Genomic DNA, 11,767 nt, shown 5'->3' on the forward strand with positions numbered 1-11,767 from the left:
ATGTGTTTGTAGTAATAATCACGAAATGAAAAGATTAGCCAGAAATAATAACTGGGAGTAAGGAGAAACTGCAAATTTAAATTTTATCAACATTTATATATGTAATCATGCCAGTTAACAAAGCAAAAATATATGAGAATGGAAAAAGTAATAATTAGCGATTTTAAGTACATTAGTTTATGGTTTTAGAAAAAGGGGGAAATATATACCTACATAATGACAGTTTCTGGTTTTACACATTATCTTCTGCAAATTAGTAAATGGTTCATTAAAAATTAATCATTTTTACATATTCCTGTTCAGCAGACAATACAGCCAGATTTGTTCATCTTAATCTGTCATTACTGATAATTAAGGAACATATTTTATTCATTTTAAATTCAAAGGTTTATTTCGCATAAAGCAATAGACATACAAATAACTAAGAACAGTCTTAAACTTCGAGATAAATTTCTCAGACTCATAAAAATTTATTTTCTTAATAAATTTCAGAAATTTACATATCCTTTTCTTTCAAATTGTTTCTGTCAGCTTTTAAAAGTTCATTCAGTAGGAAAACATTAAATAAAAATGAAAAATTCTAAGAATGACAAAATTAAGTAATTCAAGTTCTGTATCTCAGTCTTTATTATCACTGTTACTATTTCGTATCTACTTTTTAAATGTAGGAATTTTCAGTGCCAGACGGCTTAGGGAGGAACTGCGCCTGAGCAAGCTGAACAACTCTGAACATTGAAAACACAGACACGGGTTTAGGTTAGATTACCTTCCATGTAGAACACAATGTTTACTAAAAAATAAGTAATAAACATGTACTATGTATTTCTCAATGCCACCATAATGGGAACAACTGTTTAGAACTTAGACCAATACGATGTCTTCTTCTGGGGAGGGGTATTTTATCACTGACTTTAGTTAGAACTGCTGACTTGGAGCGATAGTAAAAAGTAGATGGAACTCTACAACTACACACCCACTAGAATGGCCAATGTCTGTAACATTAATGCCACCAAAAGCCAGTGAGGATGTGAAGCAAAAGGAACTCTTTTTTCATTGCTTTGGAAATGCAAAGTTGTATACTTTGGAAGAAAGTTGGACAGTTTCTTATAAAACAACATGCTCTGATCTACAATCCAGCAATCATGCTCCTTGGTATTTAGCCAAAGGAGGTGAAAACTAGGTTCACACGAAAACTTGCATGTGAGTGTTTACAGCAGATTTACTCATGATTGCTCAAACTTGGACCCAACCAAGATGCCCTTCAGTGAGTCAATGGCTAAATAAATTATAGTACCTTCCAGACAATGGAATGATTTAGTGCTGAAGCTAAGTGAGCTATCAAGTCATGAAAAGACATGGTGGGATGTTAAATTTACGTTATTAAGTGAAAGAGGCCAATCTAAAAGGGCTACCTACTATATGACTCCATCTATATGTTATGCTGGAAAACACAAAACTATGCAGATGGTAAAAAGATCCATGGTTACTGGGATTGGGGTATGGGGAGAATAAATAGGCAGAACACAGGGAATTTTCAAGACAGTGAAAATATCTCTATAATACCATAACTATGGATACATATCATTAGACATGTTTTTAAACTAAAATCACAAGTGTGAAAATACACAGTGTACAACACTAAGAGTGAATCATAATGTAAACTATGGACTTCTGGTTGACAGTGATGGGTTGGTGTAGCTTCATCAACTGTAACAAATGTCCCACTCTAGTGAGGGGATGCTAAGAATAAGGGAAGCCTTGAGTCTGTGGAGACCCGGGGTGTATGGTAAATCTCTATACCTCAATTTAGCTGTGAGCCTAAAACTGCTCTATAAATTAGCTCAATTTAAAAAAAAAAGTAGACTGGCCCTGGTTGGTATGGCTCTGTTGGTTGGAGTATTGTTCAGTAAACTGAAGGGTCACAGGTTCAATTCCCAGTCATGTCACAAACCCAGGTTTGGTCCCTGGTTGGGGACATGCAAGAAACAAACCCATGGATGTTTCTCTCTCACATTGATGTTTCTCTCCCTCCCTTCCTTTCTCTCTAAGCATGTCCTAAGGTGAGGATAAAAAAATAAAATAATAACATAAATGTAGACTGACATGATTTATTTTAACTACTGTTTATAAAATTCATAGACAACACCCTCCACCCCCATTTTTCCCTACACTTGGACAGACCACCCCACCACCGGGCTTGGCACCCAGACACTGTTCTGCTTCCTTCTGGGGCTTCGTCTCTCATCACCTCATAACAATCCCCATAAATGTGATGGTCTCGTCTCACAAAGATGCCAGGGCTAATATGATCTGCTCTAAGCCATTCTCTACATTTTCTGATACATTTGTCAAACCAAATAACCATGGAAGAGGACTGTGAGCAATATTAATTTTGTATGGGAATAAGAGAAAAAAATATGCCTGAAAACAATGGAAAGTGGATGAGACTCAAAAATAAATCAGAGAGACTAGACTGTCCCAGCTAATTTTACCAGAAAGGAGTAAACAACACAGAGGCTTGATTCAAACTATCACCTTTAATGCATTAGGAGAAAGAAACCGAAGAGGGAGAAATGACTAAGTAGCACGTGTCACACTTCCCAGTGACATGTAGCATAGCTTCAGCCTTGTTCCCATCATCCTCCACTGACACAACATTGAACACTGAGAGAGGCAGGAATAATGGGGTCCTTTTTGGATAAATTAATTTAATGAGACATAAGTACACTCTTCAGAGAGATTCAAAAACAAAATATATTAACAAGAAATACTGCCCAGACTGGCATGGCTCAGTGGTCTGGGCATCATCCCGCAAATGGAAAGGTTGTAGATTGGATGCTGGCATGTGCCTGGGTTGCTGGCCAGTTCTCCAGTTCGATGTGGAGGAAGTCCAATTTTCTCAAGGATACCTCCGCCTCTAGACATCATTGGGATGAGATGATCATGTGGACTGTCTGCTATTATGAAGCCTGTTTTCCTGGAGGACTGGGCAAAGATCAGATCATAAGCATTCTTCATGCCATGCAAAGGACTCTGGAAATGTTAGGTCATGGGGAACCACTGAAGGATTTTAACGCACAGCAGTGACACACACAGAGATTTAAGTTGTTTTAGGAAACTAACACTGGGACATTGGGTAGAATGGTGACTCCCCAAAAAGTAAGTCCACATCAGATTCCTAGAATGTGTGAATGGGATCTTATTTGGAAAAAGAGTCTTTTTGCAGATGTAAGTAAGTGTTTTGAGATTAGTTTATTCTGGGTTGTCTGGATGGCAGCTAAATCCAATGACAAGTGTATTTATAAGAGGCTGACAGGAGAACAGGCACATACAAGAGAAGTCAGTGTGAAGCTATAGCAGGGAAATGTGGCTACAAGTCAAGAGAGCCAGCAACCGCAGGAAACTGGAAGAAAGGAAAGGATTCTCCCCCAGAGTCGCAGAGGAAGCACAACAGTGACACACCCTGACTTCCTGCTTCTGGCTGCCAGCATTAGGAGATAATATATTTCTGTTGTTTTAAGCCACCAGTTTATGATAATTTGTTAGGGCAGCCACAGGATGCTAATACAACTTGTGACAACATGAACTGTTTGATATAGGCATATGATTAGGGATGGGACATAATGGAAGAAAATATTGCCATAGAACATATCTAGAAAACCTAAATTTACCTTTGGATTGTAGGATTCTATATAATTTTTATCTTCCTCTATATTTTTATTTATGTTTTCCAGTTTTTATAGACCTAGATGCATATACTACTATATAATGCTAAATGGGGGAAAAATAAGACAAGTGAGATAATAAAGACTTGAACTGAGGCAGCAGAAGGGAATATTCAGAGGGAATGTCTATCTATCATCTATCTATCCATCTATCTGACAAATGTTTTCTGAGTGCTCATTATATTCTGCTCCAGGCATTGTAGAGACAACAGTGAACATTACAAAGAAAAATTAATAAATCTTTGCCTTCTGGATTTTACATTCAAATAGAGAAAATCATAGAGACTCTGGATTCTTGGTGTGCCACTGTTAAGAATAACATGAAAGCAGGAAAAAACAGGAAGCTATTCCAGTCGTCCAGGTAAAATGATGGAGGCACGTGCTAGGGTATGACCTGAGAGCCTAGGGTTCCTGAGAGGTAACTGACTTGAACAGAAATGAAGGGACTAATGTAATTAATTACCTTGGTTCTTTCAAGGCGTACAGTCATGGTGAGGCTATGCATGCGAGGTTAAGGAGAGCTCTGGACCAGAGGCCCCGCTCTCCTCTGGAACACATAGAAGCTTGGGGGAGCAGTAGAGCTGACCTTATTCCGAATACACAGGTTCTGTTTTGAGTCCTGCTGATGAAGTAGGCATGCTTCTCAGAATGAAGTGTGCAGAATGCAGATGGAATGGGGAGGTAGACCTCACTGGTAGGTTATAAGTCCCTGGGTCTGGCCTTACTCTCCAATTCTATTTCTGACAATTATGTCCAAGGCACATAACTTGCAAAAACTATTCCTATTCAATGTCATCTCTTTTCACACAGGAATATGTCATAATTAGGTGGTTAAGAGAAATTGTCTTATGTGTGTAGTTTTAAGGTTGGAGAATATTCTCAGCTGCTCCTTGGCAAAACGAACATGGAAGAATCACTGATGACAGTTTTGTGGTTGATTATCAAGATAGATTGGGTTGGCCAAAAAGTTTATTTAGTTTTTTGTGTCCATATACCATGGCTCTAGTAGCACTTAGTTGTCTTTAACATCATTGGAAACAATTTTGTTATATTATATTGTGACAGCTGTCATATCAGTGTGCATTAAAAAAACTTATCAAAATTGGTGAATTTTCATGCAGCTATTTTTAATATTAAAGATGGAAGAATATGTGCAACATTTTGAGCATATTATGCTTTATTTATTTCAAGAGAGGTAAAACAGCAACTGAAGTGCATAAAAAAGATTTGTGCAGTATATGGAGAAGGTGCTGTGACTGATTAAATATGTCAAAAGTAGTTTGTGAAGTTTTTTGGTTCTACTCACGTTTTGGCCAAATAATTCTTTGCTGTGGGGCTGTCACATGCATTGGAAGATGTTCGGTAGCACCTGTGGCCTCTAACCTCTAGAAGCCAAGAGTGGGAGATAGCTAACACACTCAATATATCCAAATCAATAAAGTTATTGGTGAAAATGAAAAATGTGTCTTTTATTTCATGGAAAAAAAACTAAACGGACCTTTCGGCCAACCCAATACTTGTGAAATGACTTTAATTCCTGGATCTTGTCCAGCCAGCTAGCTGACGGGGCTACTCAATGAGTTGGCTAATGAAAGTCGCTTGTTCTCTTCTCTCAGCAATAACGATGTAATTGAGAAGCAGACTGGTTTCATACAACTTTCCTTCTGCAGAAAGCTTTTTACCCCATTCAGAAAAGATTTGCCATTGACTAAAGTTTAGTCCAATTTTTTAAATAGTGCAAGAAAATTAAAATTCAATGGTAGAATGATAAGAAGTGGAGATGATTTAATTATTTTTTAAAAATAATAATAAAAGTGAGACCTGAAAACAGAATTAACTGATCAAGTAGCTAATGGGAATGCATGGGAATGGGAGCAGCAAGGACTGAAGATTTGGACTTAGATTGTCAGAGGCCATTTGGGTAGCCGATGCTGGAAGGGTAGATAGATAAATGTTACAACCTTCTCAGCACCTAGAAACCACCAGCCTATTTTACACATAAGCCTATTTGCTTATGCACAATATCCCTACCCCAACTTGTTTTAAAACTATCTCAAATGCCACCAAGCATTTGACGTCTTTTTCAAATCTCAGCTCCTTGAACACCTAGTTACAAAGCATGCTGGAGGGATTTCTTGCATCCTCAATCCCTGTCTTTTCAGGATTCTGATGATCCTGCATATAAAGGGACTCCAATGGTCTCCTAACATTTGCATTTAGAGTTGCACATTTTAGTTTTTATGAACAAGCAATTGAATAAAAGTTTTGTTTCTGGGAGAACAAAGTCTATAGTTTGTCTTTCAAAGGAAATGTCCTGTAATGGAGTATAACAGCAATAAATAGATTCTACATCAATAGGAAGGAAGAATAGCAAGACAAAAATGTTAAGTGCATAACCAGATCTCAAGTACCTGGATTAAGGGACTAGATTACAGTCTAATAGGCTGCAGGCAGAAGGGGTGAACTAAGAGATTAGGGTGCCTGTGCGAACCAAACTTCATGGGGACTAATTTTAAGGAGGGTCTACATTCTTCTATTTTTGAATCTCAGGCCTACCTTGTTCTGCTGGTAATCATGGAGTCAATACGGAAAACCCCATCATTCATTAATGGACTCCAGCACACATGGTTCTAGTCTCATCAAACCTCTTGGTGACTCAGGGTGATTCTCTTAATGCGGGATATTCTTTGTCTTATAAGAAGAAAGCATGATCATACTCCCCAGACAATACCTTGTCTACCTTTTTTCATGTGTTGATGGCATTATACTACACTGCACAACTTGATAGGCACTATAGTCTCTAATTGGAGAGTAGAGGCTTACATGATCTACTGATTTTTGTATCAAACAAAAGATCTGGTATGCTGCTTTGCCCAGATAGGGATACAACTATATAGGCTGTATCTGTACAATTGAAAGAAGAAAGGGAAGACAAGGACGAGGAAATGAAACCCATCTCTCACACAGGTTACACAATGCAAGTATCTTTTTCCAAATTACCTGAATATCAAATAAGAATGCAATAGCAAGGCTCTCTTTAGGAACACCTGCATGCTGTGTGTCCTTTAACCATCAGTCCATAAATCTCTCCTTAATATGTACCCCGTTTCTAGTTACAATAGTTTGATAATCAAGCTATGATTGCATATGCCTAACATCAGTTCCTCTCTGACATGTGTGATCCATTCCAATCCTAACTCCTTGTGCAGATGTTTCTAAACTGTTCCATTTTTCTTAATTGCACAGTCTGAAAGGGCTACACCTGTGAGGGGAAGCCATCCACAAATCTGTAGAGGTAAAAGAGAACTATCTATCTCTGGGGCCTGCTCCCCAAATGTTAGGACATGTAACTGATTATTTTAACAAGGCAAATTTCATCCCCCTCAAGTCATGACCTGGTTTTATCAGATAAATGTGAAGCATCTGGGTAAGCACCTCCAGGTTCTTTTTTTCTCTCATAAGTTTTTGGCTGTTGCCCTTCACCCTGCAAGCTGGCAGCTTTCATCCTTTAAAAGCTTAATAGCCTGAAAACCCACTGGGCACCTAGAATACCTGTATTCTTCAGCCCTAGTTCTTGAGGATAGATGGAACAGAAATCAAGGCACTTGACCTTCTTACTTCCTGCTCATAGACTGTGCTTTCTATTAGACCCACTGAAACCGTCACTGAGGCCAGAAATACAGAAGACTTTTCCAGACGGACGTCTCTAGAATTGCTGCTCTTCATCTCGCAGGCAGTTGGCCCTTTAGGCCAGAGGTCTTCAAAGTGCGATCACCGTACCTACATGCTACAGGAGCAGGAGCAGGAGCAGCAGCAGCAGCAGCACCTGGGACTCTGTTAGAACCAAAATTCTTGGGCCCTAGTCTTTTTAATCGGCAATTCTCAGGTTGACATCTAGTAATCTGTGCTTTAACAAGCCCTCCAGGCAATTCTGATGCTTGTGAAAGTTTGAGGACCACTGCTCAGGGTAATTGAGCCAATGACATTCAGCTGTAAGTCATGGAGAAGTTTATATCACATAAGAAACCACCACTAACCTCGGTGCCAGAAATTGTGGGAGTTGAACTCGTTTCAAAGGAATACTACTGAACTTTGAAGGTGCTTGGATAGCTAGCTGGCTGTGTGTGTTTGGACATACCCAAAGTTCTCCCCTGTGTGGTCCAAGGAAGCTGAAAAATATAAGAGGACTCTAAATGTGAGTTGCTAAAATCTGAGGTTGGCAATGGAGGGACTGGGTATCACAGAAATGACTTTATCCTTTTTGATTTGACTGTCCATACTCAGCTACTATTTTCTTCCTTTCATTTTATGACATAGATTTTGCTTTTCATTGTTTCTTTCATTATGATTGTATGAAAACAAGAATTTATAAAGTTCTATTGTATTGAAGTACACAACAAAAATTGCTATCTCAAAAAGGGAGGGAAACACAAGCCTAATTTTAAGAAACCTAAACAAAAAGTTACCTACCATGTGCAAATATAGTTCAGGGAAAGCTTCTTTGGAATTTAACCTCCTGATCAAGAATGAATATCTCCCTGAGTGCCTTCCTCTGCTGCAGAAATGACACAGTCCTGGCATAATTATCTTTCTAGAATGCAGGATGTTTACTTGCAAAACATTTTACTTTTCTTTTATCTAAGCATTTAAGCTCAGTGGAGACACTCATTCTCTAAAGAAAATTTCCAGAGTCTTTTTGAAATGCACTTAATGGTGTATGTTTTATTTCATTTTAACAAATCTAATCTTTCATATAACTAAGTTTGTATAAAGTAGGATTCAATTGAGTTAACATTGAATAGGAAAGAGGCAGAGGTGGATGCATGGTTTAGGGTTTATAGAAATATTTTCCGGGAGGGTATAGATTGGGAAGGCAGACCCTAATTCTGTAATTCCAATACTCTTCACTCTCTTTCTCTTTCACCCCTTCCCTCCTTTTCCCTCCACCTCCCACCCCACCTCTCTCCCTCCTTCTTTCTCTCCCTCACCTTCATTTCGCTCTCCCCCTCTCCCTCCCTCTCTGTCATACATGTGTAATTTTTAGTTCTAATAACTAAAAATACATGCTTTCTCTGAGATATGCTTCACTGATAAATTAGATATGACTTAATGCCAACTTCAATTGTTATTAGGATGACCTGACAAAACAAATTATTTGATCGCTATAAAACATTGTGCCAATGTAAAGAATTACTAGAACTGGAGGAAACCTGCAGGCATTCTTAAACCACGGATACTTAACATTGCCCTTTGGGACCCATTGCAGGCCATCTCTCTCACCCCATATCACTTCTTGGCTTTCTTGGCTCCAACCCCACGCCTCTCTCCAGGTTGAACTGCTTTTAAGCAGAGGAGATACAGCTGCCAGCAGCTGAAATAGTGGCTGTGGGATCTGGGACGGGGGACTGTTAGATCATGGGCACATACCCAGTAATGGTTCTTTGATTTTTCATTATTTACTTTTATTAAGGTATATTTGACATGTAACATTGTATTAGCTTCTGGAGTACAACATAATGATTCAATAATTGTATAGAATGTGAAATGATCCCCATAATAAGTCTAGTTAACATCTGTCATCATTCATAGTTACCATGTTCTCTTTCCTCAAAAACTTTTGAAATCTATCATGTTAGCAACGTTCAAATATGCGGTACAGGGTTATTACCTGCAGCCACGCTACACAGTACAGCCCAGTGACACTTATTTTATGACTGAGTGTTTGTGCCTTTTGGCTTCCTCTACCCATTTTTTCTAGCCCCCTCCCCAATCTATTCTCAGTATCTGCAAGTTCAGGTTTAGGTTTGTTTTGTTTTTGTTTTTTTTAGGGTCTACATATAGGTGAGACTATGTGGTATTCATCTTTCTTGGTCTGGTTTATTTTGCTTAGCCTAATATTTTCAAAGCCCATCGATGTTGTTGCAAATTTTCTTATTTTTTATAGCTGTATAAAACATAATAGCCCTGGCTGGTGTGGGTCAGTGAATTTAACACTGGCCTGAGAACTGAAAGGTTACTGGTTTGATTCCCAGTCAGGGCACATGCCTGGGTTGCAGGCCAGGTCCTCACCTGGGGTCCATGTATCTCTTGCACATCGACATTCCTCACCCCCTCTCTCTCCATCTCTTCCCCTCTCTCTGAAACTAAATAAAGTCTTTTAAAAAGCTTTAAAAAACCATACAATATACATATATATATGTATAATGGCTAGATAATTTTTAATCATTTTAATGCATATACAACTATGTATTTATATATATTTTAAGTAAATATATATTTTATATAATGGCTAAATAATATGGTGTTATTCGTATATATAAATCATATATATGAACATATCTTCTGTATGGATACTTAGGTGTTTCCATCATTTGGCTATTGTAAATAATGCTGCAATGAACATAGGGTGCATATGTCTTTTTTCATCAGTGCTTTTATTTACTTAGAATATATACCCAGAAATGGTGTTGCTGGATCAAATGGGAATTCTTTTTTAAAATTTTTGATGAATTCTGCACTGTTTTTCATAGTGGCTTACCAATTTACATTTCTGCCAGTAGTGTATAGGATTCTTTTTCTCCACTTCCTCACCAACAGTGGTTAATTGCTTCTCTTTGTGATGACATTTGTTCTAACAGACATCAGGTGATATCTCACTGTGTTTTTTTAATTTGAATTATTTTATTGTTCAATTACAGTTGTCTGTATTTTGTCCCCACCTCTCCCCCCACTCCCTCCAAACCCACCTCCCTCCCTTGCTTCCACCCTCCCCCTTGGTCCTTGTGTCCATGTGTCCTTTACAGTAGTTCCTGATAACCCTTCTCCTCACAGTCCCCTCCCCCTTCCCTGCTGACTGTTGTTAGATTGTTCTTAGTTTCAATGCCTCTGCTTATATATTGTTTGCTTTGTCGTTTTGATTTGTGTTTCCCTCTTGTTTAGTGACAGTGATCACCTTCTCATGTCTGTTGGCCTTCAGTATGTCCTCTTGGGAAAAATATCTATTCAGATTCTCAGCCCATTTTAAAAATCGGATTGGTTTTTTATTTGTTTGTTTTTTGCTTTTGAGTTTTATGAGTTCTTTATTTTTTTTAAGATTTTATTTATTTATTTATTTTTAGAGAGGGAAGGGAGGGAGATAGAGCGAGAGAAACAGAGAGAGAGTGAGAGAAACATCAATGTGCGGTTGCTGGGGGTTATGGCCTACAACCCAGGCATGTACCCTGGCTGGGAATCGAACCTGCGACACTTTGGTTCACAGCCCGCCCTCAATTCACTGAGCTACGCCAGCCAGGTATGAGTTCTTTATATATCTTGGATTTTAACCTTTGTCAGACATGTGGTTCGCAAATATTTTCTCTCATTCCATAGGTTACCTTTTTATTTTGTTGATGGTTTCCTTTGCTGGGCAGAAGCTTTGTAGTTTGATGTAGTCCCACTTGTTATTTTTGCCTTTTGTTTGTTGCTTATGGTATCAAAACAAAAAACTCATCACTAAGACAGATGTCAGGGAGCTTACTGCCTATGTTTTCTTCCAGGAATTTTATGGTTTCAGGTCTTACATTTGATCACTTCACATATTCGCATGTCATCTTTGCACAGGGGCCATGTCAATTCTCCATGTATCATTTCAGTTTTAGCACATGTGTTGCTCTAGACAACACAGCAAACCTTCTCTGAGCATCTCCTTGTGTATGTACTTGTTAACATCCATGCACGGGGGACAATGGAGTTCAGTTAATCTGAGATGCAAACTAACCCACCCACCGTATTGCTACACAAGCAGTATTATACCCTGTTGGAATAAACAGCTACCAACTCATAAAATGTCCTAATCCATGAATTGTTGTGTTCACAGCATCAGTAAGCACTGGGATTCTGTGCTTTTCCCAAATGTATTTGTCCCCCAAAGGCAGATTTAAATGGACCTTATCCCCTGCTAGTCCAACTGCAGGAACATTGAGAGTTGTAATCTCTTTCAGTTTCTTCTCTCTCACCTCAGGGCTGAAGTTTAGAACCTTTTTTTTTTTCCCCCAAAGAGAATG

General features: G+C 38.5%; 1 non-coding gene across 1 annotated transcript; it reads right to left on the minus strand.

Moving 5' to 3' along the window:
- Positions 1-11,279: 11,279 nt before the first annotated feature.
- Positions 11,280-11,386, minus strand: LOC123829180. Its single transcript, XR_006787566.1, has one exon. It is a non-coding gene; the product is annotated as a U6 spliceosomal RNA (small nuclear RNA).
- Between the last annotated feature and the right edge of the window lie 381 nt (positions 11,387-11,767).

Source organism: Phyllostomus hastatus, unplaced genomic scaffold (assembly GCF_019186645.2).
Source record: "Phyllostomus hastatus isolate PE091 unplaced genomic scaffold, TTU_PhHast_1.1 phas_scaffold_1066, whole genome shotgun sequence".
Taxonomy (NCBI): Eukaryota; Metazoa; Chordata; class Mammalia; order Chiroptera; family Phyllostomidae; genus Phyllostomus; species Phyllostomus hastatus.